Genomic DNA, 27,800 nt, shown 5'->3' on the forward strand with positions numbered 1-27,800 from the left:
GCATTTTAATGAGGTAAATAAGTATTTGACCCTTCTGCAAAACATGACTTAGTACTTGGTGGCAAAACCCTTGTTGGCAATCACAGAGGTCAGATGTTTCTTGTAGTTGGCCACCAGGTTTGCACACATCTCAGGAGGGATTTTGTCCCACTCCTCTTTGCAGATCTTCTCCAAGTCATTAAGGTTTCGAGGTTGATGTTTGGCAACTCGAACCTTCAGCTCCCTCCACAGATTTTCTATGGGATTAAGGTCTGGAGACTGGCTAGGCCACTCCAGGACCTTAATGTGCTTCTTCTTGAGCCACTCCTTTGTTGCCTTGGCCGTGTGTTTTGGGTCATTGTCATGCTGGAATACCCATCCACGACCCATTTCCAATGCCCTGGCTGAGGGAAGGAGGTTCTCACCCAAGATTTGACGGCACATGGCCCCGTCCATCGTCCCTTTGATGCAGTGAAGTTGTCCTGTCCCCTTAGCAGAAAAACACCCCCAAAGCATAATGTTTCCACCTCCATGTTTGAAGGTGGGAATGGTGTTCTTGGGGTCATAGGCAGCATTCCTCCTCCTCCAAACACGGCATGTTGAGTTGATGCCAAAGAGCTCAATTTTGGTCTCATCTGACCACAACATTTTCACCCAGTTGTCCTCTGAATCATTCAGATGTTCATTGGAAAACTTCAGACGGGCATGTATATGTACTTTCTTGAGCAGGGGGACCTTGCGGGCGCTGCAGGATTTCAGTCCTTCACGGCGTAGTGTGTACCAATTGTTTTCTTGGTGACTATGGTCCCAGCTGCCTTGAGATCATTGACAAGATCATCCTGTGTAGTTCTGGGCTGATTCCTCACCGTTCTCATGATCATTGCAACTCCACGAGGTGAGATCTTGCATGGAGCCCCAGGCCGAGGGATATTGACAGTTCTTTTGTGTTTCTTCCATTTGCGAATAATCACACCAACTGTTGTCACCTTCTCACCAAGCTGCTTGGCGATGGTCTTGTAGCCCATTACAGCCCTGTGTAGGTCTACAATCTTGTACCTGACATCCTTGGAGAGCTCTTTGGTCTTGGCCATGGTGGAGAGTTTGGAATCTGATTGTTTGATTGCTTCTGTGGACAGGTGTCTTTTATACAGGTAACAAACTGAGATTAGGAGCACTCCCTTTAAGAGTGTGCTCCTAATCTCAGCTCGTTACCTGTATAAAAGACACCTGGGAGCCAGAAATCTTTCTGAATGAGAGGGGGTCAAATACTTATTTCCCTCATTAAAATGCAAATCAATTTATAACATTTTTGACGTGCGTTTTTCTGGATATTTTTGTTGTTATTCTGTCTCTCACTGTTCAAATAAACCTTCCATTAAAATTATAGACTGATCATTTCTTTGTCAGAGGGCAAACGTACAAAATCAGCAGGGGATCAAATACTTTTTTCCCTCACTGTAATTACTTTGCGACCATGGCCTATTTATTGCCTTACCTCTTTTATCCTACCTCATTTGCACATGCTGTATATAGATTTTCCTACTGTATTATTGATTGTATGTTTGTTTATTCCATGTGTAACTCTGTGTTGTTGTATGTGTCGAACTGCTTTGCTTTATCTTGGCCAGGTCGCAGTTGCAAATGAGAACTTGTTCTCAACTAGCCTACCTGGTTAAATAAAGGTATATTTAAAAAAACATTTTTATTTTACCTTTATTTAACTAGGCAAGTTAGTTAAGATCAAATTCTTATTTTCAATGACGGCCTAGGAACAGTGGGTTAACTGCCTTGTTGCCAAAGCACAGCCCCCACACTACTAGAGGGATACCTTCAACCACCAACTTACCATCCTGAGACAAGGCCAAATATAGCCCACAAAGATCCCTAGGAGGGGGGGGGGGGCGCCAACCCGGACAGGAAGATCACGTGCATGACTCAACCCACTCAAGTGACGCACCCCTCCTAGGGACGACATGGAAGAGCACCAGTAAGCCAGTGACTCAGCCCCTGTAATAGGGTTAGATGTAGAGAATCCCAATGGAGAGAGGGGAACCTGCAAGGCAGAGACAGCAAGGGCGGTTCGTTACTCCAGTGCCTTTCCGTTCACCTTCACACTCCTGGGCCAGACTACACTCAGTCATAGAAGTCTACGTCTTTCACATGGGAAGGCAGACCATTCCATTAAAATGGAGCTCTATAGGAGAAAGCCCTGCCTCCAGCTGTTCGCTTAGAAATTCTAGGGACAGTAAGGAGGCCTGCGTCTTGTGACCGTAGCGTACGTGTAGGTATGTACGACAGGACCAAATTGGAAAGATAGGTAGGAGCAAGCCCATGTAATGCTTTGTAGGTTAACAGGAAGCCAGTGTAGAGAGGCTAGCACTGGAGTAATATGATCAAATGTTTTGATTCTAGTCAAGATTCTAGCAACCGTGTTTAGCACTAACTGAAGTTTATTTAGTGCTTTATCCGGGTAGCTGGAAAGGAGAGCATTGCAGTAGTCTAACCTAGAAGTGACAAAAGCATGGATGAATTTTTCTGCATCATTTTTTAACAGAAAGTTTCTGATTTTTGCAATGTTACGTAGATGGAAAGAAAGTTGTCCTTGAAACAGTCTTGATATGTTCGTCAAAAGAGAGATCAGGGTCCAGAGTAACACCGAGGTCCTTCACAGTTTTATTTGAGATAAATGTACAACCATCAAGATTAATTGTCAGATTCAACAGAAGATCTCTTTGTTTCTTGGGACCTAGAACAAGCATCTCTGTTTTGTCCGAGTGTTAAAAGTAGAAACTTTGCAGACATCCACTTCCTTATGTCTGAAACACAGGCTTCCAGGGAGGGGAATTTTGGGCTTCACCATGTTTCATCGAAATGTACAGCTGTGTGTCATCCGCATAGCAGTGAAAGTTAACATTATGTTTCCGAATGACATCACCAAGAGGTAAAATATATATTGAAAACAATAGTGGTCCTAAAACGGAACCTTGAGGTAGACCAAAATTTACAGTTGATTTGTCAGAGGACAAACCATCCACAGAGAAAACTGATATCTTTCCGATAGATAAGATCTAAACCAGGCCAGAACTTGTCCATGTAGTTCAATTTGCATTTCCAATCTCTCCAAAATAATGTGGTACAGTAGGCCATTCCATTCTTGTGGGCCAGTTAAGGAGTATTGGTGTCTCTGAGGGGTCTGTGGCCTGGTTTGCTAACTACCTCTCTCAAAGAGTGCAGTGTATAAAGTCAGAACATCTGCTGTCTCAGCCACTGCCTGTCACCAAGGGAGTACCCCAAGGCTCAATCGTAGGTCCCACACACTTCTCAATTTACATCAACAACATAGATCAGGCAGTAGGAAGCTTGTTCATCCATTTATATGCAGATGAAACAGTCTTATACTCATCTGGCCCCTCCCTGGATTTTGTGTTAAACACTCTACAACAAAGTTTTCTTAGTGTCCAACAAGATTTCTCTGCCCTTAACCTTGTTCTGAACACCTCCAAAACAAAGGTAATGTGGTTTGGTAAGAAGAATGCCCCTCTCCCCACCGGTGTGATTACTACCTCTGAGGGTTTAGAGCTAGAGATAGTCAGCTCTTACAAGTACTTGGGAGTATGGCTAGACGGTACACTGTCCTTCTCTCAGCACATATCAAAGTTGCAAGCTAAGGTTAAATCTACACTTGGTTTCCTCTATCGTAATCACTCCTCTTTCACCCCAGCTGCCAAACTAACCCTGATTCAGATGACCAACCTACCCATGCTAGATTAGAGACGTCATTTATAGATTGGCAGGTAAGGATGCTCTCGAGCAGCTATATGTTCTTTACCATTAAGCCATCAGATTTGCCACAAATGCCCCTTATAGGACACATCACTGCACTCTATACTCCTCTGTAAAGTGGTCATCTCTGTATACCTGTCTCAAGACCCACTAGTTGATGCTTATTTATAAAACCCTCTTAGCCCTCACTACCCCCTATCTGAGATATCTACTGCAGCCCTGATCCTCCACATACAACACCCGTTCTGCCAGTCGCATTCTGTCCCCTAAGCACACACATCCCTGGGTCGCTCCTCTTTTCAGTTCGCTGCAGCTAGTGACTGGAACGAGCTGCAAAAAACACTCAAACTGGCCCGTTTTATCTCCATCTCTTCATTCAAAGACTCAATCATGGACACTCTTACTGACAGTTGTGGCTGCTTTGTATGATGTATTGTTGTCTCTACCTTCTTGCCCTTTGTGCTGTTGTCTGTGCCCAATAATGTTTGTACCATGTTTTGTTCTGCTACCATGTTGTGTTGCTACCATGTTGTTGTCATGTTGTGTTGCTACCATGCTGTGTTGTCATGTGTTGCTGCCATGATATGTTGTTGTCTTAGGTCTCTCTGTATGTAGTGTTATGGTGTCTCTCTTGTCGTGATGTGTGTTTTGTGAGATTTTTTTATTGTATTTTTAATTCCATCCCCCATCCCCGCAAGAGGCCTTTTGCCTTTTGGTAGAATTTGTTCTTTAACTGTCTTGCCTAGTTAAATAAAGGTTAAATAAATAAATACAAGTAAATACAAAATATTGGTTATTTTACGATACAACAGGGGAGAGATTTTAGCGTTACACATTCAAAATGGCTTTGATCTTCTACATGAGCCCATACACATGCAGTAGCATGATGTTCTGTGGATTTGACTTGGTATTAAAGGAAGGGGGAGCATGTTGTTAGCTATTGTCATCCTTGTAGTGCTGGCAACAGCCTCCCACTCGTCGTGATCAATGTTAGGGCAATTCCATTCCCTTTCAACATAATTTTCATGATCTCCAGCACAATATCAGTGTCAACATATGTGAAAATGGTGCATTTTTATGTTTTGCAGAAAAAATATATAAAGTTAAAAAGATCTACCCAATGATAAAGTGATTTTCAAACACTATAATATTCGCAGCAAGATAGAAACTTGTTGCAGGTGTTGAAAATCACTGTTTTTCATTCTTTTAATCCTACCCTGTGATATCACAGAGAAGCATTTTTTTTAGGACCTTTCTTATCTTTTTCAACACAGAACATAGAAACACGCCGTTTTTACACATGTCGACACTGGTATGGTGTTGGAGATCATGAATATGAGGTTGAAAAGTGCCGGAAATGCCCTTTAAGGAGCAATTTCCCTTTTATCATGTTTTATCTTTACAGGCTCCATAAGGTTGATGTGGAATCATGTCGGGGAGAGAGGGTGAATGTCAAGGTTTCCCACGGATACATGTAGTTATCTTCTCAGTACAGAGACTCGTTCAGCTACAACCCCTGGTCAAGTGACCCATGAGTAACAACCCCTGCTCTATTTCAGAGCTGTGTTGTTCTCCTATTCCTGTGTTTGTTTAATGAATGAAAGAGAGGTTCATGGAGTGGAAAGTCACATGTTGAAACATCCAAGGCAAGTGTTAGATGAAAGTGGTAATTAAGCCAGACACATTCGTGACGCATAATTTATCGCCTTTCTAAAAATATCAGAGGTTCCATCAAAAGTCTATTTAAATCACTATAAATAGCATTAGTATTTTGTTGTAAGAAGGGAGGAAAGAAACCAGACTTGTTGTCAGTCAGTTTATCCTAAAACATGGTATTTAATGACAATACTGATCTATCTGTCCACTGCAACAGTAATCTATTCTTCTGTCTCTGTCTTCAATTTTTTTTTTATATTTAGATTTAGATTTTTGGTATTTTTATCAAGTGTATACAGGTTCATATCAGCGGCCCAAATCAGCATTGGCAGTAGTTGAGTACTTGGTTAACGTTCAGGCAATAGGTCAATAGTACATTTTATTAAATAAATGACAGTTAAATATAATTATTTTGGAGCACTTCCCTCTTTAAATTCTCATCTCTCCAGGAAATTGTTACACATATTTAGAAACAGACTTTTGGATCATATTACTCTTTTTGTCACGTCCCTTGTTGCGTACTATAAAATATTTAAAAAGTAATTAAGCCCCACTCAGTGATTATCACATAAATCAGAGAGGATCATGGGGAAATTACTCATTGTGTAAATTCAGCCCTTCGCATGACTACTGGTATGATATAGTCCCAGCAGATTCTATCTTGGCTGATTCGTGGGTCACTTGCTACTGACAATCACTGATATCAAGAAGATTATTTTCAGATATCATCATAACCTCTCTTGCAATGGATGATTTCCTTAATGTAATACATTTCATTTGAATAACACAGAGATCAGTCCTGAACCAAAGGCTTTACCCATCAGGCGATTTCTTTTGTTGCCTTGGTCAATCGTTAGTCCACATGTCTATTTTACCTAGCTATATCAGTAACTAATTAGGTAGTCCTGAGTTGTGCATCCCAGGTCTAACACTTATTCATCTTTGAAAAGGGGTTGTCCTATGTAGCCTGCCTTCCGTCAGCTGAGTGTGTCCGGTATTGTTTCTGACATTAACTCCCGTTCAGATTCAGATTCAGATTCAGAAAACTTTAATGTCCTCAGAGAGGCAATTCATCTTGCTGCAGTCATAAAACATATCACATACAAAAAAAAATCTCAAAGGATATTTACAAGCAAATAGGCAGGGTAAGTGCAGTTTCATAGTGCAAGTGCTAAGTGCAATTAGTCCAACATTTTGTTAAGTTGCAGAACTGCATTTTCAATACTTGTTCCTATTTTTTTTACCTTAGGTAGTCTGTACCTGTGGCCAGAGGGAAGGAGCTGGAATTCGGGGTGGAGTGGATGGGATGAGTCAACTGTAATTTTATTTTGCTTTATAGAGGGCTCTGCCGAGGTAGAGAGCTGACAGTTCTTGATGTTGCTGCCCATGTAAAATATGTATCCATTAGCTCTCACTGCTTCTCAGGTGATTCTATTCGCTGTCCTCCATGTTATTGCCTGCAATCACATTCTACACGGCACAAACTCAAGCACAGTACTGATGTGAATGTGTTTGATTCACCCTGCAGTGGTTCACATTGAGTGGTGGGGTAATGAATGCAAACTTCTCTGTACACGTAGACAGACACTGCTGGGCACGCACAGTTTTCATCAGAAGAGAGTGAGAAGAAAACACAGAGAGAGACACAGATAAAACATTTTTAAAAAGTGTCTTTGCCTCTAATATGAGGCGTTGTGATTTAAGATAATCTAATAAAGGTTTAGCGTGAAGATAGAGAGGCTGGTGAGTCATAGGTCAGCGGTGGGAGGAAGGTGAGAACATCCGAAAGCCTAAAGGGTTTAGGGAGATAATGAGGCCCCGTGCAGCTCCCAAGTGCCCAACATTAAGAGTTATTACTTCCTCCCATATTGAGGCTCCAAGCACCTTATTTCATGTGCAGCCTCACAACACGACCGCTCTCTAGTAGCTACATACACAAACAAACACAAGGTGTAAACCAAAATCCGTTTCCTGAGGTCATGATTTTAGGGTGAGTTTTGGTACGCGCAGCGGAAGCATGTCGCCTCACTAACTGTTTGTGAACATGCATGCATGTATGGAATTTCTGAATACATTGAAATGGCCCTGAACAAATGTAAATGAAAATACCATAGGAAATAATGGAAGTCATCAGTGTACATCCTTATCCTTGGATGAATCTCCATCATGTTTGGATCAATGAAGTTGTTTTGCAGAAGAAATCAAAATATTGAGTGAGCCTCACCAATGGAGGCTCCTCAAAGGAAGAAGGGGAGGACCATCCTCCTCAGTGAATTTCATAAAAATAAAATAGTTAAACATTAAAAAGGTTATCTATTTTAGATAACAGTATACTGCATCCAGTGCATTAGGTAACAACTCAGACAACTTGACTTTTCCACATTTTGTTACGTTACAGCCTTATGCTAAAATTGGTTACATTTGTTTTTTTTCCTCATCAATTTACACTCAATACCCCATAATGACAAAGCAAAAACAGGTTTTTTTAATTTGTATTACTAATAAAAAAACTGAAATATCACATTTACATAAGTATTCAGAACCTTTACTCAGTACTTTGTTGAAGCACCTTTGGCAGTGAATGCAGCTTTGAGTCTTCTTGGATATTTTTTATTTACTTATTTAAAAATATATATTTCAGCTTTATTTCACCAGGTAAGCAAGTTGAGAACAAGTTCTCATTTACAAGTGCGACCTGGCCAAGATAAAGCAAAGCAGTTCGACACATATAACAACACAGAGTTACACATGGAGTAAAACAAACATACAGTCAATAATACAGTAGAAAAATAAGTCTATATACAATGTGAGCAAATGAGGTGAAGGCAATAAATAGGCCATGGTGGCGAAGTAAATACAATATAGCAATTAAAACACTGGAATGGTAGATTTGACAGTAGATGAGTGTGCAAAGTAGAAATAGTGGGGTGCAAAGGAGCAAATTAAATAAATAAATACAGTAGGGGAAGAGGTAGTTGTTTGGGCTATTTATAGATGGGCTATGTACAGGTGCAGTGATCTGTGAGCTGCTCTGACAGCTGGTGCTTAAAGCTAGTGAGGGAGATAAGTGTTTCCAGTTTCAGAGATTTTTGTAGTTCATTCCAGTCATTGGCAGCAGAGAACTGGAAGGAGAGGCAGCCAAAGGAAGAATTGGCTTTGGGGGTGACAAGTGAGATATACCTGCTGGGACGCGTGCTACGGGTGGGTGCAGCTATGGTGACCAGCGAGCAGAGATAAGGGGGAATTTTACCTAGCAGGGTATTGTAGATGACTTGGAGTATGAAGCGAGGGCCAGCCAATGAGAGCGTACAGGTCGCAGTGGTGGGTAGTATATGGGGCTTTGGTGACAAAACGGATGGCACTGTGATACACTGCATCCAATTTGTTGAGTAGGGTGTTGGAGGCTATTTTGAAAATGACATCGCCAAAGTCGAGGATCGGTAAGATGGTCAGTTTTACGAGGGTATGTTTGGCATGAGTGGAGGATGCTTTGTTTTGCGAAATAGGAAGCCAATTCTAGATTTAACTTTGGATTGGAGATATTTTAAGTGAGTCTGGAAGGAGAGTTTACAGTCTAATCAGACACCTAGGTATTTGTAGTTGTCCACATATTCTAAGTCAGAACCATCCAGAGTGGTGATGCTGGACGGGCGGGCAGATGCAGGCAGCGATCGGTTGAAGAGCATGCATTTAGTTTTACTTGTATTTAAGAGCAGTTGTAGGCCACGGAAGGAGAGTTGTATGGCATTGAAGCTCGTCTGGAGGGTTGTTAACACAGTGTCCAAAGAAGGGCCAGAAGTATACAGAATGGTGTCCTCTGCGTATAGGTGGATCAGAGACTCACCAGCAGTGAGAGCGACATCAGTGATATATACAGAGAAGAGAGTCGGCCCAAGAATTGAACCCTGTGGCACCCCCATAGAGACTGCCAGAGGCCCGGACAACAGGCCTTCAGATTTGACACACTGAACTCTGTCGGAGAAGTTGTTGGTGAACCAGTCGAGGCAATCATTTGAGAAACCAAGGCTGTTGAGTCTGCCGATGAGGATGTGGTGATTGACAGAGTCGAAAGCCTTGGCCAGGTTAATGAATACGGCTGCACAGTACTGTTTCTTATCGATGGCAGTTAAGATATTGTTTAGGACCTTGAGCGTGGCTGAGGTGCACCCATGACCAGCTCTGAAACCAGACTGCATAGCGGAGAAGGTACGGTGGGATTCGAAATGGTCGGTGATCCGTTTGTTAACTTGGCTTTTGAAGACCTTAGAAAGGCAGGGTAGGATAAATATAGGTCTGTAGCAGTTTGGGTCAAGAGTGTCCCCCCCTTTGAAGAGGGGGATGACCGCAGCTGCTTTTCAATCTTTGGGAATCTCAGACGACACGAAAGAGAGGTTAAACAGGCTAGTAATAGGGGTTGCAACAATTTCGGGCAGATAATTTTAGAAAGAAAGGGTCCAAATTGTCTAGCTCGGCTGATTTGTGGGGGTCCAGATTTTGCAGCTCTTTCAGAACATCAGCTGACTGGATTTGGGAGAAGGAGAAATGGGGAAGGCTTGGGTGAGTTGCTGTGGGGGGTGCAGTGCTGTTGGCCAGGGTAGGGGCGGCCAGGTGGAAAGCATGGCCAGCCGTAGTAAAATGCTTATTGAAATTCTCAATTGTAGTGGATTTATCAGTGGTGACAGAGTTTCCTATCCTTAGTGCAGTGGGCAGCTGTGAGGAGGTGCTCTTATTCTCCATGGACTTTACAATGTCCCAGAACGTTTTTGAGTTTGTGTTGCAGGAAGCAAATTTCTGCTTGAAAAAGCTAGCCTTGGCTTTTCTAACTGCCTGTGTATATTGGTTTCTAACTTCCCTAAAAAGTTGCATTTCACGGGAGCTGTTCGATGCTAATGCAGAACGCCACAGGATGTTTTTGTGTTGGTTAAGGGCAGTCAGGTCTGGAGAGAACCAAGGGCTATATCTGTTCCTGGTTCTACATTTCTAGAATGGGGCATGCTTATTTAAGATGATGAGGAAGGCATTTAAAAAAATAACCAGGGATCTTCTACTGACGGGATGAGGTCGATATCCTTCCAGGATACCCGGGCCAGGTTGATTAGAAAGGCCTGCTCGCTGAAGTGTTTCAGGGAGCGTTTGATAGTGATGAGTGGAGGTCGTTTGACCGCTGACCCATTACGGATGCAGGCAATGAGGCAGTGATCACTGAGATCTTGGTTGAAAACAGCAGAGGTGTATTTAGAGGGCAAGTTGGCTAGGATGATATCTATGAGGGTGCCCGTGTTTGCGGCATTGGGGTTGTACCTGGTAGGTTCATTGATAATTTGTGTGAGATTGAGGGCATCAAGCTTAGATTGTAGGATGGCCGGGGTGTTAAGTATGTCACAGTTTAGGTCACCTAGCAGCACGAGCTCTGAAGATTGATGGGGGCAATCAGTTCACATATGGTATCCAGAGCACAGCTGGGGGCAGAAGGTGGTCTATAGCAGGCGGCAACGGTGAGAGACTTGTTTTTAGAGAGGTGGATTTTTAAAAGTAGAAGTTCAAATTGTTTGGGTGCAGACCTGGATAGTAGGACAGAACTCTGCAGGCTATCTCTGCAGTAGATTGCAACACCGACCCCTTTGGCCGTTCTATCTTGTCTGAAAATGTTGTAGTTGGGGATGGAGATTTCAGAGTTATTGGTGGTCTTCCTAAGCCAGGATTCAGACACGGCGAAGACATCCGGGTTGGCAGAGTGTGCTAAAGCAGTGAATAAAACAAACTTAGGGAGGAGGCTTCTAATGTTAACATGCATGAAACCAAGGCTTTTACGATTACAGAAGTTATCAAAAGAGAGCGCCTGGGGAATAGGAGTGGAGCTAGGCACTGCAAGGCCTGGATTCACCTCTACATTGCCAGAGGAACAGAGGAGGAGTAGGATAAGGGTACGGCTAAAAGTCATGACAATTGGATGTCTAGGACATCCGGAACAGTGAGTAAAAGGAACAGGTTTCTGGGGGCGATAAAATAGATTCAAGGTGTAGTGTACAGACAAAGGTATGGTAGGATGTGAATGCAGTGGAGGTAAACCTAGGCATTGAGTGATGATGAAAGAGATATTGTCTCTAGAAACATCATTGAAACCAGGTGATGTCATCGCAAGTTGGCGGAACTGAAGGGAACTGAAGGGTTGGATAAGGTATAATGAGCAGGGCTAGAGGCTCTACAGTGAAATATGCCAATAAACACTAACCAGAACAGCAATGGACAAGGCATATTGACATTAACCTTTCAAGGTATATGGGGCAGTATTTTCAATTTCGGATGAAAAGCATGCCCAGAGTAAATGGCCTAATACTCAGGCCCAGAGTCAAATATTTGCATATTATTAGTAGATTTGGATAGAAAACACTCTGAAGTTTCAAAAACTGTTTGAATGATGTCTGTGAGTATAACAGACCTCATATGGCAGGCAAAAACCTGAGAAAAATCCAACCAGGAAGTGGGAGATCTGAGAATTGTAGTTCTTCTTTTGAATCCCTATCGAAACTACAGTGTCTGTGGGGTCACGTTGCACTTCCTAAGGCTTCCAATGGCTGTCAACAGCCTTCAGAAAGTTTTTTCATCGTTCTCCTGTTACCGGGCAGAGAATAGGAGCTCAGTCAATGAGTGGACTGCCTATGGACAAAGGGCTTGGTGATGCTCGATCCCGCCAGCGCGCCCCTCCTTCTTTTTCTCCTGGAATGAATACGCTATTGTCCGGTTGGAATATTATCGCATTTTTACGTTAAAAATATTCATAAAGATTGATTGTACGTTTGACATGTTTCTACGAATGGTAATGGAACTATTTGACTTTTTCGTCTCTGGTACTGCGCTCGCGCGTTATGCCTTTGGATAGTGATCTGAACGCATGAACAAAACAGAGGTATTTGGACATAAATATGGAGTATTTCGAACAAAAATACAATTTCTTGTGGAAGTAGGAGTCCCCGGAGTGCATTCTGACGAAGATCAGCAAAGGTAAGAGAATATTTATAATACTAATTCAGAGTTTTGTTGATGCCAGAACTTGGCGGGTAGCTGTATAGCTTGCTTCGATGGCTGAGCTATGTACTCAGAATATTGAACAATGTGCTTTCTCCGTAAAGTTATTTTGAAATCTGACAAAGCGGTTGCGTCAAGGAGTAGTGTATCTATAATTCTTTCAATAACTGTTGTAAATTTTATCAACGTTTATGATGAGTATTTTTGTAAATTGATGTGGACATTCACCGGGAGTTTTGGTGGGAATACATTTTCTGAACATCACGCGCCAATGTAAAATGCTGTTTTTGGATATAAATATGAACTTTATCGAGCAAAACATACATGTATTGTATAACATGAAGTCCTATGAGTGCCATCTAATGAAGATCATCAAAGGTTAGTGAATATTTTAGCTGTACTTTTGGTTTTTGTGATGCATGTCCTTGCTTGGAAAATGGCTGTGTGGATTTTCTTGTGAAGTTTATGTCCTAACATAATCAAATGTTATGCTTCGCCGTAAAGCCTTTTTGAAATCGGACAATGTGGTTAGATTAACGAGAGTCTTATCTTTAAAATGGTGTAAAATAGTTGATTGTTTGAGAAAATGAAATTATGAGATTTTTGCTGTTTTGTATTTCGCGCCATGCTATTTCACTGGCTGTTGAATAGTGTGGGACGGTCACGTCCCACCTAGCCCAGAGATGTTAAGGAGAGGCATGCTTAGCCGAGTGATCATAAGGGTCCAGTGAGTAGTGAGGTTGGTTGGGGTCACGGCGATTCAAACAGCTAGCCGAGCCATGGGTAGCAAGCTAGCAGAAGATGGAGGTCTGTTTTTAGCCACCCCGTGCGTTTCCGTCGGTAGATTAGTGGGTTCTGTGTGGTAGAGGGGACCAATCCAATTGTCAAAATAGTTATAGTTATAGTGGCCCAAGAAGATTGTTCGATAGACCTGTTCAGATAGCAGCCAATATGCTCAAGACAGCTAATGATTAGCGGGCCGCAGTTAGCAGATGGGCGTTCAGGTTACGTTGCGATGGAGGGGCCAGTTGAATAACTCCCTCTGGCAGATAACGTCAGAATTCCAGTCGTGAAGGCCCGGTGGGGCTCCGCATCGGCAGTAAAACGGGTCCGGATAGTTGATTGTAGCCCAGGAGTGGCTGATGGCTAGCTCTGGGATAATTGGTGTTTGCTCCGAAATCGACGTTAGCCAATAGTCACTTGGATAGCAGCTAGTTAGCTGCAAGATCCAGGTGTAAATGTCCAGAGCTTGCGGTAGAAATGGGGATATGGAGAGAAAATAGGTCCGGTATGCTCTGGTCTGAGTCGCGTTGTACAAAACTGGCGATAGCTTGACGAGGTGAATAATACTTTTGAAAAAATAAAATAAAAAAAATACAGATCAGCATCACATTTGGTGAGGCGGGTTGCAGGAGAGTGTTTTGAAGTTGAGTTTCTAGAAAGAATATACAAAAAGATATGCGAAGATAAAGACAAAAAAGACATAAAATACATACACACAGGACAAGACGAGGACAAAGGATGTCTGACTGCTACGCCATCTTGGAAACCTTGAAGAAGCTATAGAAATAGAATATAAACGCAATAGAAGCGTTGTTTCTTGTACTATTGTCTCTTGTGTCTTTAGAGGACTGTTTCACTTTGATGTCCTTTTTCTTCTGTCCTTATTTTGTCTTTATTTTCTTCTGTTAACTAGATATTCTTTGTTATTCTTTGTTAACTAGCTTCTTCCAGGAGAGTCCCTAGCAACTGCTTAGCAACTGGTAAACAATTCAGCTAGCTAAGATAACTGTACAATTTTATGAAAAATAGCTACTTTTTCAAAAGTCTATCTTCTTTGTTTGTTGCTTGTTTTGTCTCCAATTCAGTCTTGCAGTTTTCTTTTGCTTTTTTCCAATGCACTTCACTCTAAAAAACAAAAAAAAAACATGTAAATTTCAATATTTGTAGGAGCTGATTTTTTAGCAGCTGCTGCTCAATTTGGAACTCCGTAACGCTGAATATGATGATATGCTAATATGGCGCTGAAAGGTTAGCACACCTGTGCAGGCTATCTTCAATCTGTTTTCCCTAATTTCTACCAGCATGTCACGTGCAACCAGAGGGAAAAAAACTCTAAACCACCTTTACTCCACACACAGAAACGCGTACAAAGCTCTCCATCGCCCTCCATTTGGAAAATCTGACCAGAATTCTGTCCTCCTGATTCCTGCTTCTAAGCAAAAACTAAAGCAGGAAGTACCAGTGACTCACTCAATACGGAAGTGGTCAGATGACGCGGAAGCTACGCTACAGGACTGTTTTGCTAGCACAGACTGGAATATGTTTCATCCAATGGCATTGAGGAGTATACCACCTCATTCACCGGCTTTATCAATAAGTGTATTGACGACGTCCCCCCCCATAGTGACCGTACGTACATATCCCAACCAGAAGCCATGGATTACAGGCAACATCCGAACCGAGCTAAAGGCTAGAGCTGCCGTTTTCAAGGAGCGGGACACTAATCCGGAAGCTCATAAGAAATCCCGCTGTGCCTTCAGATGAACAATCAAACAGGCAAAGCATCAATACAGGACTAAGATTGAATCCTACTACACCGGCTCTGACTCTCGTCGGATGTGACAGGGCTTGCAAACTATTACGTACTACAAAGGGAAACCTAGCCACGAGCTGCTCAGTGACGCGAGCCTACCAGACGGGCTAAATGCCTTTTATGCTCGCTTCGAGGCAAGCAACACTGAAGCATGCATGAGAGCACCAACTGTTCCTGACGACTGTGTGATCACGCTCTCCGCAGCTGATGTGAGTAAGACCTTTAAACAGGTCAACATTCACAAGGCCGCAGGCCCAGACGGATTACCAGGACGTGCACTGTGAGCATGCGCTGACCAACTGGCAAGTGTCATCACTGACATTTTCAACTTCTCCCTAACCGAGTCTGTAATACCTACATGTTTCAAGCAGACCACCATAGTGCCTGTGCCTAAGAACGCAAAGGTAACCTGCCAAAATGACTACCGCCCCGTAGCACTCACGTCTGTAGCCATGAAGTGCTTTGAAAGGCTGGTCATGGCTCACATCAACACCATCAACCAGTTTCATTTAAGGACCAAAAAATGGACAGCTGTAGCATATAGATTGCAAAATATTTGGTAAGAGATTTTTGATGTGCCGATTCCACGGCACATGGTTTATGCACTGATATGCAAAATGACGCTGGATTCAAAACGTGTATTTATTTCAATTTAAATTGTTATACAAAATTCTTGCAACCAATATATATGGGGGATACAACCTTCACAGGTTTACAGATTTTGCTGCGAAGAGACAGTCATTAGATCATTTATTTTGGTACTGTAAATATGTAGCTTGTTTTTGGTCACAGGTACAGGAATGGCTGAAGAATTGCAACATTTAACTGGAGCTAACGCTGCAGATAGCAATACTGGGTGATTTGAAAAGTCATAGTCAATTGGTCAATAATATAATTATACTTTGAGCAATTTTTTTCACATTTTATTTACAATCTGTAGAAATTCTGAGAATAGAAAGGTTCAGAACTTTCGTAAAGCATCACAGCACAGTTGAAAAATATATTGCAAATAGAAATCCAATACAGATGGTGTTAAGAGATAGATGGGAGGGGTTGAGTAGAGTTGAAGGGTGGGACTAATAACAACAAAGATAACAAATGTAAAATATACTGTGTCTGTAAAATACACATAGGTTCAGAACTTTTCTGAAACAGCACAGTTAAAAATATATGGCAAATAGAAATCAAACTGGATGGACATCAGAAATAGATGGGAGAAGTTGAGGGTAGAGGAAGTACAGGACGAAAAACAAACAAAATATAACTATTTCAACTATTGTAAAATAGATTGTGTCTGTAAAATGTATATAGTATGTATAAGCTGGAAGTAGAAGCCTAAGTGTTGTTGCCTTGATGACAGCCTTGCACACTCTTGGCATTCTCTCAATCAGCTTCATGAGGTAGTTACCTGGAATGCATTTCAATTAACAGGTGTGCCTTGTTAAAAGTTAATTTGTGGAATTTCTTTCCTTCTTAATGTGTTTAAGCCAATCACTTGGGTTGTTTCAAGGAAGGGGCGGTACACAGAAGATAGCCCTATTTGGTAAAAGACAATGTCCATATTATGGCAAGCACATCTCAAATAAGCAAAGAGAAACAACAGTCCATCATTACTTTAAGACATGAAGGTCAGTCAATCCTGAAAATTACAAGAACTTTGAATGTTTCTTCAAGTGCAGTCGCAAAAACCATCAAGCGCTATGATGAAACTGGCTTTCATGAGGACCACCACTGGAAAGGAAGACCCAGAGTTACCTCTGCTGCAGAGAATACGTTCATTAGAGTTAACTGCACCTCATATTGCAGCCCCAATAAATACTTCACAGAGTTCAAGAAACAGACACATCTCAACATCAACTGTTCAGAGGAGACTGCGTGAATCAGGCCTTCATGGTCAAATTGCTGCAAAGAAACCACTACTAAAGGACACCAATAATAAGAAGAGATTTGCTTGGGCAAAGAAACACGAGCAATGGACATTAGACCTTTGGAAATTTGTCCTTTGGTCTGATGAGTCCAAATCTGAGATTTTTGGTTCCATCCGCCATGTCTTTGTGAGATGCAGAGTAGGTGAACGGATGATCTCCGCATGTGTGATTCCCACCATGAAGCATGGAGGAGGAGGTGTGATGGTGCTTCTGCTGGTGACACTGTCTGTGATTTATTAAGGATTCAAGGCCCACTTAACCAGCATGGCTACCACAGCATTCTGCAGCGATAAGCCATCCCATCTGGTTTGCGCTTAGTTTGCACTCATTTGTTTTTCAACAGGACAATGACCCAACACACCTCCAGGCTGTGTAAGGACTATTTGACCAAGAAGGAGAGTAATGGAGTGTTGCATCAGATGACCTGGCCTCCATAATCACCCGACCTCAACCCAATTGAGATGGTTTGGGATGAGTTGGACTGCAGAGTAAAGGAAAAGCAGCCAACAAGTGCTCAGCAAATGTGTGAAAACCTTCAAGACTGTTGGAAAAGCATTCCAGGTGATGGTTGCTGATAATGGACCTCTGTACGCCTATATAGATATTCCATTAGAAATCAGCCGCTTCCAGCTACAATAGTCATTTACAACATTAACAATGTCTACACTATATTTCTGATCAATTTGATGTTATTTTAATGGACAAAAAATGTGCTTTTCTTTCAAAAACAAGGACATTTCTAAATGACCCCAAACTTTTGAATGGTGGTTTATATAAATATATTTACAAAAAAATATATTTGGGGGATTGGAAATGATGCAGACAATTACATTGATGGAAGCTACAATCTATCTGCAATACTGAAGCTGATCTACCCCCTACATTGAACAAAAATTATACAAATAAACACCATCATCCCGGGAAACCCTAGACCCACTCCAATTCGCATACCGTCCCAACAGGTCCACAGAAGACGCAATCTCAATCGCACTCCACACTGGCCTTTCCCACCTGGACAAAAGGAACACCTATGTGAGAATGTTATTCATTGACTACAGCTCAGCGTTCAACACCATAGTGCCCACAAAGCTCATCACTAAGAGAAGGACCCTGGGACTAAACACCTCCCTCTGCAACTGGAGCCTTGACTTTCTGACGGGCCACCCCCAGGTGGTAAAGGTAGGCAACAACACATCTGTCACACTGATCCTCAACACGGGGGCCTCTCAGGGGTGCATGCTTAATCCCCTCCTGTACTCGCTGTTCACCCAAGACTATGTGGCCAAGCACGACTCCAAGACCATCATTAAGTTTGCTGACGACACAACGATGAGACAGCCTATAGGGAGGAGGTCAGAGATGTGGCAGTGTGGTGCCAGGACAACAAGCTCTCCCTCAATGTGAGACAAAGGAGATGATCGTCGACTACAGGAAAAGGAGGGCTGAACACGCCCCCATTCACATCGACAGGGCTGCAGTGGAGCAGGTCGAGAGTTTCAAGTTCCTTGGTGTCCACATCAACAACAAACTATCATTGTCCAAACACACCAAGAACATCGTGAAGAGGGCACGACAATGCCTTTTCCCCCTCAGGAGACTGAAAAGATTTATCATGTGTCCCCAGATCCTCAAAAAGTTCTACAGCTGCACCATCGAGAGCATCCTGACGGGTTGCATCACTGGCTGGTATGGCAGCTGCTCGGCCTCCGACCGCAAGGCACTACAGAGGATAGTGCGTACGGCCCAGTACATCACCAGGGCCAAGCTTCCTGGACCTCTATACCAGGCGGTGTCAGAGGAAAGCCCTAAAAATTGTCAAAGACTCCAGCCACTCTTGTCATAGACTGTTCTCTCTGCTACCTCATGGCAAGCGGTACCGGAGAGCCAAGTCTAGGTCCAAGATGCTTCTAAATAGCTTCTACCCCCAAGCCATAAGACTCCTGAACATCTAATCAAATGGCTAGCTGCTGCTACTCTCAGTTATTATCTATGCATAGTTACTTTAATAACTCTACCTACTGTACATGTACATATTACCTCAATTACCTCGACTAACCGGTGCCCCCACACATTGACTCTGTACTGGGACCCCCTGTATATAGCCTCGCTATTGTTATTTTACAGCTGCTCCTTAATTATTTGTTACTTTTATATCTGACCTTTTTTAGGTGTTTTTCTTAAAACTACATTGTTGGTTAAGGGCTTGTAAGTAAGCATTTCACTGTCAGGTCTACACCTGTTGTATTCGGCGCATGTGACAAATAACATTTGATTTGATTTTTATATAGTGTAATATTGAGATGCAAACTCAAAATTGTATACATTTTAACTCTATATCTGACATGTTACCGGTGTTTTATTTTTTTTAAGACCATAACCATGTGTGTGAGGTGTATATTTTTGTTTCGAAGTAGATTTGTTTTAGACTACCAAGAAATACTCTGTGTGACCCTGATTTAGCCCACTGCAGTAAAAGTTTAGCCCTAGTGACACTCGACCCAGGAAGGGTTAAGAGATAACTCAAGGAGGGCCGACTTAAGAAACCGTGGGATATGAGGCTGAGGAAGTCCTAAAATAGACATTTCATTTTCAACTGTTTTAGTTACTAGTGATCCTGTTGTTCTTCCTTGTGAACGTTGTTTTTCCTTGTGAAGGTTATCATCAGTTTCAGATGTTTTCTTTTTTTCCCAACCACATAGTCATAAAATGTGTGTTCTACATACAGTCCAACAATTGGATGGACAAGAACCTCAGGGCAAGCTCAACACATCCATTGAGGTGAAATTAAGGTTTATGGTGTATTGGAAAATGACCTTCAAAGTCTCTGTCTACTGGTGTGCAGAAGAACACATTGTGCAGAGGTTAGCACAGCAGGTGACTGACCCAGCATACTATAAGTGACAGACCACCTACTGTACAGTACACGTGTGGAAACACAGAGGGCCATTAAAAAAGCTTACACAGTGGCACAAACACTGCTCAACTAAGACCAATGAACATGTTGTGTTATGTTAGGGTTAGGGTTGAGGTTAGGGTTGTTGTTGAGTTTAGGATTAGAGTTGAACCAGGATGTGGACCTGAAACTAGGGTTAGGGTTGAAGATAGGGTTGTTGTTGAGGCTACAGTTAGGGTTTAATTGGGATGTGGACATGAAGCTAGGGTTAGGGTTCGCGCTAGGTCATTTGTCATGAATCTTACAACATATTTTTTTTAAAAAGCTAATAAATAAGTGTTGATTAAGAGTTATTAAATAATCGCTATGAAATGTCTATTCAATGCTAGATTTAAATGCCATACATGGCAATTGAAAACTGTTTCTTTATGGTAATTATACTCTGAAATTATCATTTTTTGGCAACACTTTTTTAATGAGGGAAAAATGATGAATCTAGTTAGAAGATACCTTTGGACCACGCAGATCCCCTGTGTCCATGAATCAGAGGATGAGTCATCTTCATTTATAAAATGCTCTGCTACAGCATGAGGAAATGTGGTCTGTGAAATGAATTTAAATCTCATACTTATTATACCAAAACCATAGCCTTGTGATGCACTCAGGGTGAAGTCTACATCTAACACAGTGATTCAAAAAGGGACAGAAACAAACTCATATTGAGGAACAACACAATGCGTAAACATAATCAGGAAATAATACATAATTCAAGGCAAGTTCTAACATGAAACATTAGATTACCTTGGCTGTTGCCAGTCTAAGAATAGCAGCTACTGTATAGGATACTGTATATACTGAATAGCAGCTACTGTATATGAAAGGGGTTCACCTAAGGGTCATGATAGGGGCTGTATCAAATGTTTGATGTATTATAATAATTGATTATGCTTATTTACATTTACATTTTAGTCATTTAGCAGACGCTCTTATCCAGAGCGACTTACAGTAGTGAATGCATACATTTCATTTCATTTCATACATTTTTTTTTATTTTTTATTCTGTGCTGGCCCCCCGAGGGAATCGAACCCAAAAACCCTGGCGTTGCAAACACCATGCTCTACCAACTGAGCTACAGGGATGGCTTATGTTTATTAATAGAAGGGGAGGGGTTATAAGACCCCTCCCTCCTTATATTTATAGGGTCATAGACTACAGATTAACAATGTATATACATTATGAGGTTTAATATTGTTCCACGGTACTTTTCTAGGCTCTCTGTCTCTTATGAAGAAACTGTCTGAGGAATGTGTGACTGAAGACAGAACTCTGCAGGGGAGTGAAAGAGATAAGAGATTAGTCAGACATTCCACTATAAATCAACTTGGACATTTACTGCTAAGCTTTTAGATAGCTATATAAACAAGAGCTTTAGTGTTGAGTAGGCATGGTTTTGGTCTCATAAGTAGAAGATAATGACGTAGAGAGTGACATCACTAGGGCTGGACTTGGGGTTTAATAAAATAACTTGGGACCTTTTCTTTGATGCAGAACTTACTCGGAAACATGCGTTATGTTCCTGTTGTCAACTTCCGTCTGCAATTGCATTAATAAAGGTTTTCGAATGATTTAATTAAAGATATTGTCATAATGCTAATTTCACCAATGAGCCGATGATTGACAAGGAACAAGGAAAAGAACCCCAACATATACATTACATAGAGAGATTCTAAACGGTATCACTTGATTTCTTAACCATGAACAAAACATTTATATCACACCATTTGTGGCAGCTGCAGGTGAAAGCATACACTGTAGATTGTCATATTGCTCATTAATACTGGAATGTTCTCCAGTGTGTACCTAATGACCTAATGATACTATATTGGTAGACTATTTGGAGTGAATTATGTATTCTATTTCTAGATTAGAGACATTGTTGTGTCTCACTTCAGACAATTTTGACACATGGCTTTCACAACATGCTTAGTAAATACTAGGGTGTATACATTGCTAGAGATGAAAATAAAGTTAAAGAACAAGCTCAGGCACATGTAATGAATTGTTTGCTTTAGCTAACTTATTAGTTCTACACTTGTTCAACTAAAAATACACGTAAAAAAAGCTGTTACATCATTTCAACACTCATTATCATATTGCTAATAAGCTGCTGTAACAATGTATTAATTAAATTTAAAAAAAGGAATAAAAAGTGTAAAGCTGCTCTGCATTCAATGTAAATCTTGTTAGTTCCAGGATGATGCCTTCCCAGGTCCCAGAGGCAGGGTGAGCTGCTGCATTTCTCTATTTATTTTCTGAATGAAAAGCTAAAAATACACATCGTATTTTATGAATGAAAGGCTAAAAATACAGCTCACATTCATCCATTCCCTGCTGCCTCCTTCCTCTCTCTCTCTCTCTCTCTCTCTCTCTCTCTCTCTCTCTCTCTCTCTCTCTCTCTCCTCTCTCTCCTCTCTCCTCTGTCTCTGTCTCCTCTGATATCACTGGAGCTCTAAGATCCAATGGATGACACACTGCAGCTCACCCCCAGACATATTCATTTCCTGGGCTGAGACTCCAAATGTACGTATACATTAACACCTGATCTATTAAGACCCAGCCACCAGTACTAGTCCTCAGGGCCTGCAGGGAATGAGAAACTTGTGAGTTTCCATTGCTGTGTCTGTAGTGTAAGCACATGCCCATATGCTTAATAATATCTGCATGCCCTGCTTCTCACATTCATCTTTGTGATTGGGCAGAGATGCTCAGTTAGCACAAATTATTGTAATATCCCTCCTTGTGCAACCCATTAAATGGCCCTTTACTTTCCTGCCTCCTGTAACTACTACAGAAGAGTCTCTCTGTGGATGACAACAAGGACCAGACTAAATACTGGAATAGCTATTGGGGATTGTATGGCCTGCATTGTCAATATCATGAAAATTGATAGAACTATCTTGTATTGCTTTTTACTACATGATACCATCCCAGACTGATTTTTTTTCTTCTTCATAGAACTGTACTGCACACCATAGTAGTTTATTCTTTATTTGGTAGCCAGTTGTTGTAGGGGTTAATAGCCCTAATTTAACTCTCCTCCTACTATCCAATATGTTATGCAAGTGACACATTCCTATCAGGGTTGGGGTCAATTCCATTTCCATTCCAGTCAATTCAGAAAGTAAACCAAATTCCAATTCCAAATCCAAATTTTCCTAATTGAAAAGAATTGAAGAGAATTTGAATTTCAGTGTACTTCCTGAATTGACTGGAATTGAAATGGAATTGACCCTAACCCGGTGGTTCCTACATCATACTTCCGTGTTCATGTCCCTGGTCTTTTGAATGGGCTTAAGGATTATATCATCATGAAAACCTGGTCATACACTGAGTATACCAAACATTAGGAATACCTTCCTACAGTAATACTGAGATGCCCCACCCCCTTTTGCCCTCAGAACAGCCTCAATTCGTCAGGGCATGGGCTATACAAGGTGCCGAAAGCATTCCACAGGGATGCTGGCCCATGTTGACTCCAATGCATCCCACAGTTGTGTCGAGTTGGCTGGATGTCCTTTGGGTGGTGGACCATTCTTGATATGCACGTAAAACTGTTGCGCGTTACAAAGCCAGCAGCGTTGCAGTTCTTGACACAAGCCGGTGCATCTGGCACCTACTACCGTACCTCGTTCAAAGGCACTTAAATATTTGGTCTTGACCATTCACCGTCTGAATGGCACACACACAATCAATGTCTCTCTCAAGGCTTAAAGATCCTTATTTAATCTGTCTCCTCCCCTTCATTTACACTGATTGAAGTGGATTTAACAAGTGACATCAATAAGGGATCATAACTTTCACCTGGATTCACCTGGTCAGTCTATGTTATGGAAAGAGCAGATGTCTTAATGTTTTGTATACTCAGTGTATAAGATATATATAAAATTATATTCATGTTTGTGGATGAATTTACTTCTGCTAAATGCATTTTATTACGTTTTTGTCCTGAAGAACATTCAAAAGCCTACAAACATTTTTTTTTTACTGCAAGACTACTTGCCACATCACTTGCATGGCGTTTTGTCTCTTAAGATCAATATGCTAAATTCAATGTAAATTTATTCAATTACCTTTAAATCAAGTCGGTACACACTGCACAACTGCACACATCACAAACATAACTTTGGTTACATTTTTTTCATCTTAATTAAGAGAAAATATAAGAACTCAATCCCGTTTCATTTTCCATCCTCTCTCATTACTTGTGTGTGAAAACATGGAGCCTAAAGGTTCTGTTCCTGTAACTAAGTTGCCATTAGCAATACAAACTGAGACATCATTCCAAAGCCCTGATGCATGGAAATATTGTTGGCGGGAGAATGTAAAAAAATGAAAATATTTATGTGCTCAGGCTTGCATTAAAAAAAATGATTTAATGAAAATCCCTCTCCTCTGTGTTAGCTCTCAGTGTGGGTGACACACTATAATGCTGGCATAACATACTTCCCTTGACCCAGTTGATCTGAGGGTATTTACATAAGACTCATTCAGAAATATATTTCTCAGTCCTGAAAAATGTAAACTGCCATTAGCTGGCCTTGGCTTGCTGTACACAACTCAGGATGCCTTGCCAGATCCCACTACATAGCATGACAAGTTTCAATATTTACATTCCTCATTGTCATAAAAAAATGCCCCAGACTCAACAAAATGGAGAGTACATTGTGTGGCGCTGGCTATGTTCTTAAAAAGGAAACTGTACTTTCCAGGCAGTCATCTTCTGAATGTGGAGAATGTTATGATGTCACCTTGAGGAGTCCAAGGAACCCAGGAATGATCAATCTCTGTCTTGTAACCACTTCAATGTCTTTGGTCAGTGCTGTATGCCTTGTTAATTCTGAGAATACTTGTCTCAGTTCTTTTAATTGTCTTCTGAGGTAATCTCCTGAGATAAATTGACCAGACACTTGGTGAGGTTTAGGTTTAGTATGTGAACCCTAATGGTAAAAATAAATCAAACATGTTTATTGTGTTTTTCCATTAATTCCAAACGCATTAGGCTGAGGTATATTTTCACACATATATAAGCAAAGATGATCTGTTGTATATACTGAAGTGCTTTTGACTGACGTTTGGCTTGCAAAACTAGGACGTTCCCAGAAACAGAATATCACAAGGGACAGACTATTTACAACTGGGACTGTCCCCTAAAATCAGGACAGCCTGATCCGCCTATTTTCATGGCGTAGTTGGCAGTTCTACAGAAATAATCTGTTATAGGTCCATAAACACCACCACGCTCTAAACATGGAATCCATGGTGGGGTTAAACTGCAAGAGTGATGATAGATCAACATTTCTTTATGATATAAATATATGTACAGTGCCTTCAGAAAGTATTCATAACCCTTGAATTATTCCACATTTTGTTGTGTTAAAGCCTGAATTCAAAATGTATTAAATAAAAAAATGTCAACACGATTTTAGAAATTTGTGCAAATTTTTGGAAAATGAAATACAGAATTACCTAATTTACATAAGTATTCACACCCCTGTGTCAATACGTGTTAGAATCACCTTTGCCAGTTATTAAAGCTTTTTTTCCTCTTTTTTTACCCCTTTTTTTCTCCCCAATTTCATGGTATCCAATTGGTAGTAATTACAGTCTTGTCTCATCGCTGAAACTCCCGTACGGACTCGGGAGAGGTGAAGGTCGAGAGCCATGCATCCTCCGAAACACAACCCAACCTAGCCGCACTGCTACTTGACACAACACACATCCAACCCGGAAGCCAGCCGCACCAATGTGTCGGAGAAAACATCGTACACCTGGCAACCTGGTCAGCGTGCACTGCACCCAGCCCGCCACAGGAGTCGCTAGTGCACAATGAGACAAGGATATCCCTGCCGGCCAAGCCATCCCTAACCCAGATGACGCTGGGCCATTGTGCATCGCCCCATGGACCTCCCGGCTGCGACAGATGCAGTGCCTTAGACCCCTGCGCCACCTGGGAGGCCATGATTAAAGCTTTGAGTCTTTTTGGCTAAGCCTCTAAGAGCTTTGCACACCTGGATTGGAAAATATTTGCCCATTATTCTTTTCAAAATTCTTCAAACACTGTCAAATTGGTTGTTGATCATTGCTAGACAACCATTTTCAAGTCTTGCCTTAGATTTTCAAGTAGATTTAACTCAAAACTGTAGCTCGGTCAACCAGGAACATTCACTGTCTTCTTGGTAAACAACTCCAGAGTAGATTTAGCCTTGTGTTTTAGGTTATTGTACTGAGGAAAAGTGAATGAATCTCCCAGTGTGTGGTGGAAAGCAGACTGAACCAGGTTTTCCTCTAGGATTTTGTCTGTACTTAGTTCCATTCCGTTTCTTTTTTATCCTGAAAAACTCCCCAGTCCTTAACAATTACACGCATACCCATAACATGCCGCCACCACTATGCTTAAAAATATGGAGAGTGGTATTCAGTAATGTGTTGTTTTGGATTTGGCCCAAAAATAACCCTTTGTATTCAGGACAAAAAGGGATTTGTTTTTCCACATGTTTTGCAGTTCCACTTTAGTGCCTTGTTGCAAACAGGATGTATGTTTTGGAATCTTTTTTTCTGTAAAGGCTTCCTTCTTTTTACTCTGTCAATTGGGATAGTATTGTGGAGTAACTACAATGTTATTGATCCATCCTCAGTTTTCTCCTATCATAGCCATTAAACTCTGTAACTGTTTTAAAGTCACCATTCGCCTCATGGTGAAATCCCTGAGAGGGTTCGTTCCTCTCCCGCAACTGAGTTAGGAAGGACGCCTGTATCTTTGTAGTGACTGAGTGCATTGATACACCATCCAAAGTGTAATTAGTAACTTTACCATGCTCAAAGAGATATTCAATGTATTTTATTTTGAGGTAGTCGTTCATAAATCATGTTAACCACTATTAATGCACACAGAGTGAGTCCATGCAGCTTATTATGTGACTTGCTATAGACAATTTTACTCCTTAACTAATTTAAGCTTGTCATAACAAAGTGGTTGAATACTTATTGACTAAAGACCATTCAGCTTTTCATTTTTAATTAATTTGAAAACCAATTGAAAAGCATAATTACGCTTTGACATTATGGGTTATTGTGTGTAGGCCAGTGACACAAAAATCTAAATGTATTCCTTTTTAAATTCAGGCTGTAACACAACAAAATGTGGAAAAAGTCAAGGAGTGTGAATACTTAAGGCACTGTATGTTTTTTCTTCTTCTGCTGGCTATATTACCTGCACTTTAATATTGCCTTACCCCAAAATCTGTCCTGTTTGTACTGTATTTGAGTATTTGCATGGGTCTGCATGCACACACGTAGAGGGTATAACAATGGAAAACCTCTGAAGCAGTTATGTGTTTCACAGCAGATGGATAGCTTGGCATGGATAGCATAGCATGACAAAACCATAGAGTTTGAGGTAGTGTCTGCCAAGCATAGACTGCTGGGAAACTGGAGCAGGAGGCATCAGGAACATGGGGGGGCCTTACAGTGCAGATTTTGAAGTCAGCCAACGGAGAAAAAGTAAAAAATTAGAGGTCTGCCTTAGGTTTGTAATAAGTCCAAGGCCTCCTGCTCAGGATGTTCACATAGCTTCTGCAAGCTGTAGGGATTCTGGAACCACTTCACTAGTTGGCCCTTTCAAAACTTCATACACTTTTTTGCTGATCTTTCCTGTCTTTAACAACTACGCTGTTGTGCTTCCACAGAGGTTTCAAAGGCCCTTTGAGTGTTCTCTCTGACACACCTTATAGCTTACCAAACACCTACAGTCATAATGATTTGAGTTATCGGTCACAGGGATTCCATTGGTATTTCATAGGTGGGGGATTTCCATAAGCATATTAAGAGCATCTGTTCAATCCTCACTATGATGTGCCTTATATTCCACCAATTATTGAG

Source organism: Salmo salar, chromosome 26 (genome assembly GCF_965601325.2).
Source record: "Salmo salar chromosome 26, fSalSal1, whole genome shotgun sequence".
NCBI classification, from domain to species: Eukaryota; Metazoa; Chordata; class Actinopteri; order Salmoniformes; family Salmonidae; genus Salmo; species Salmo salar.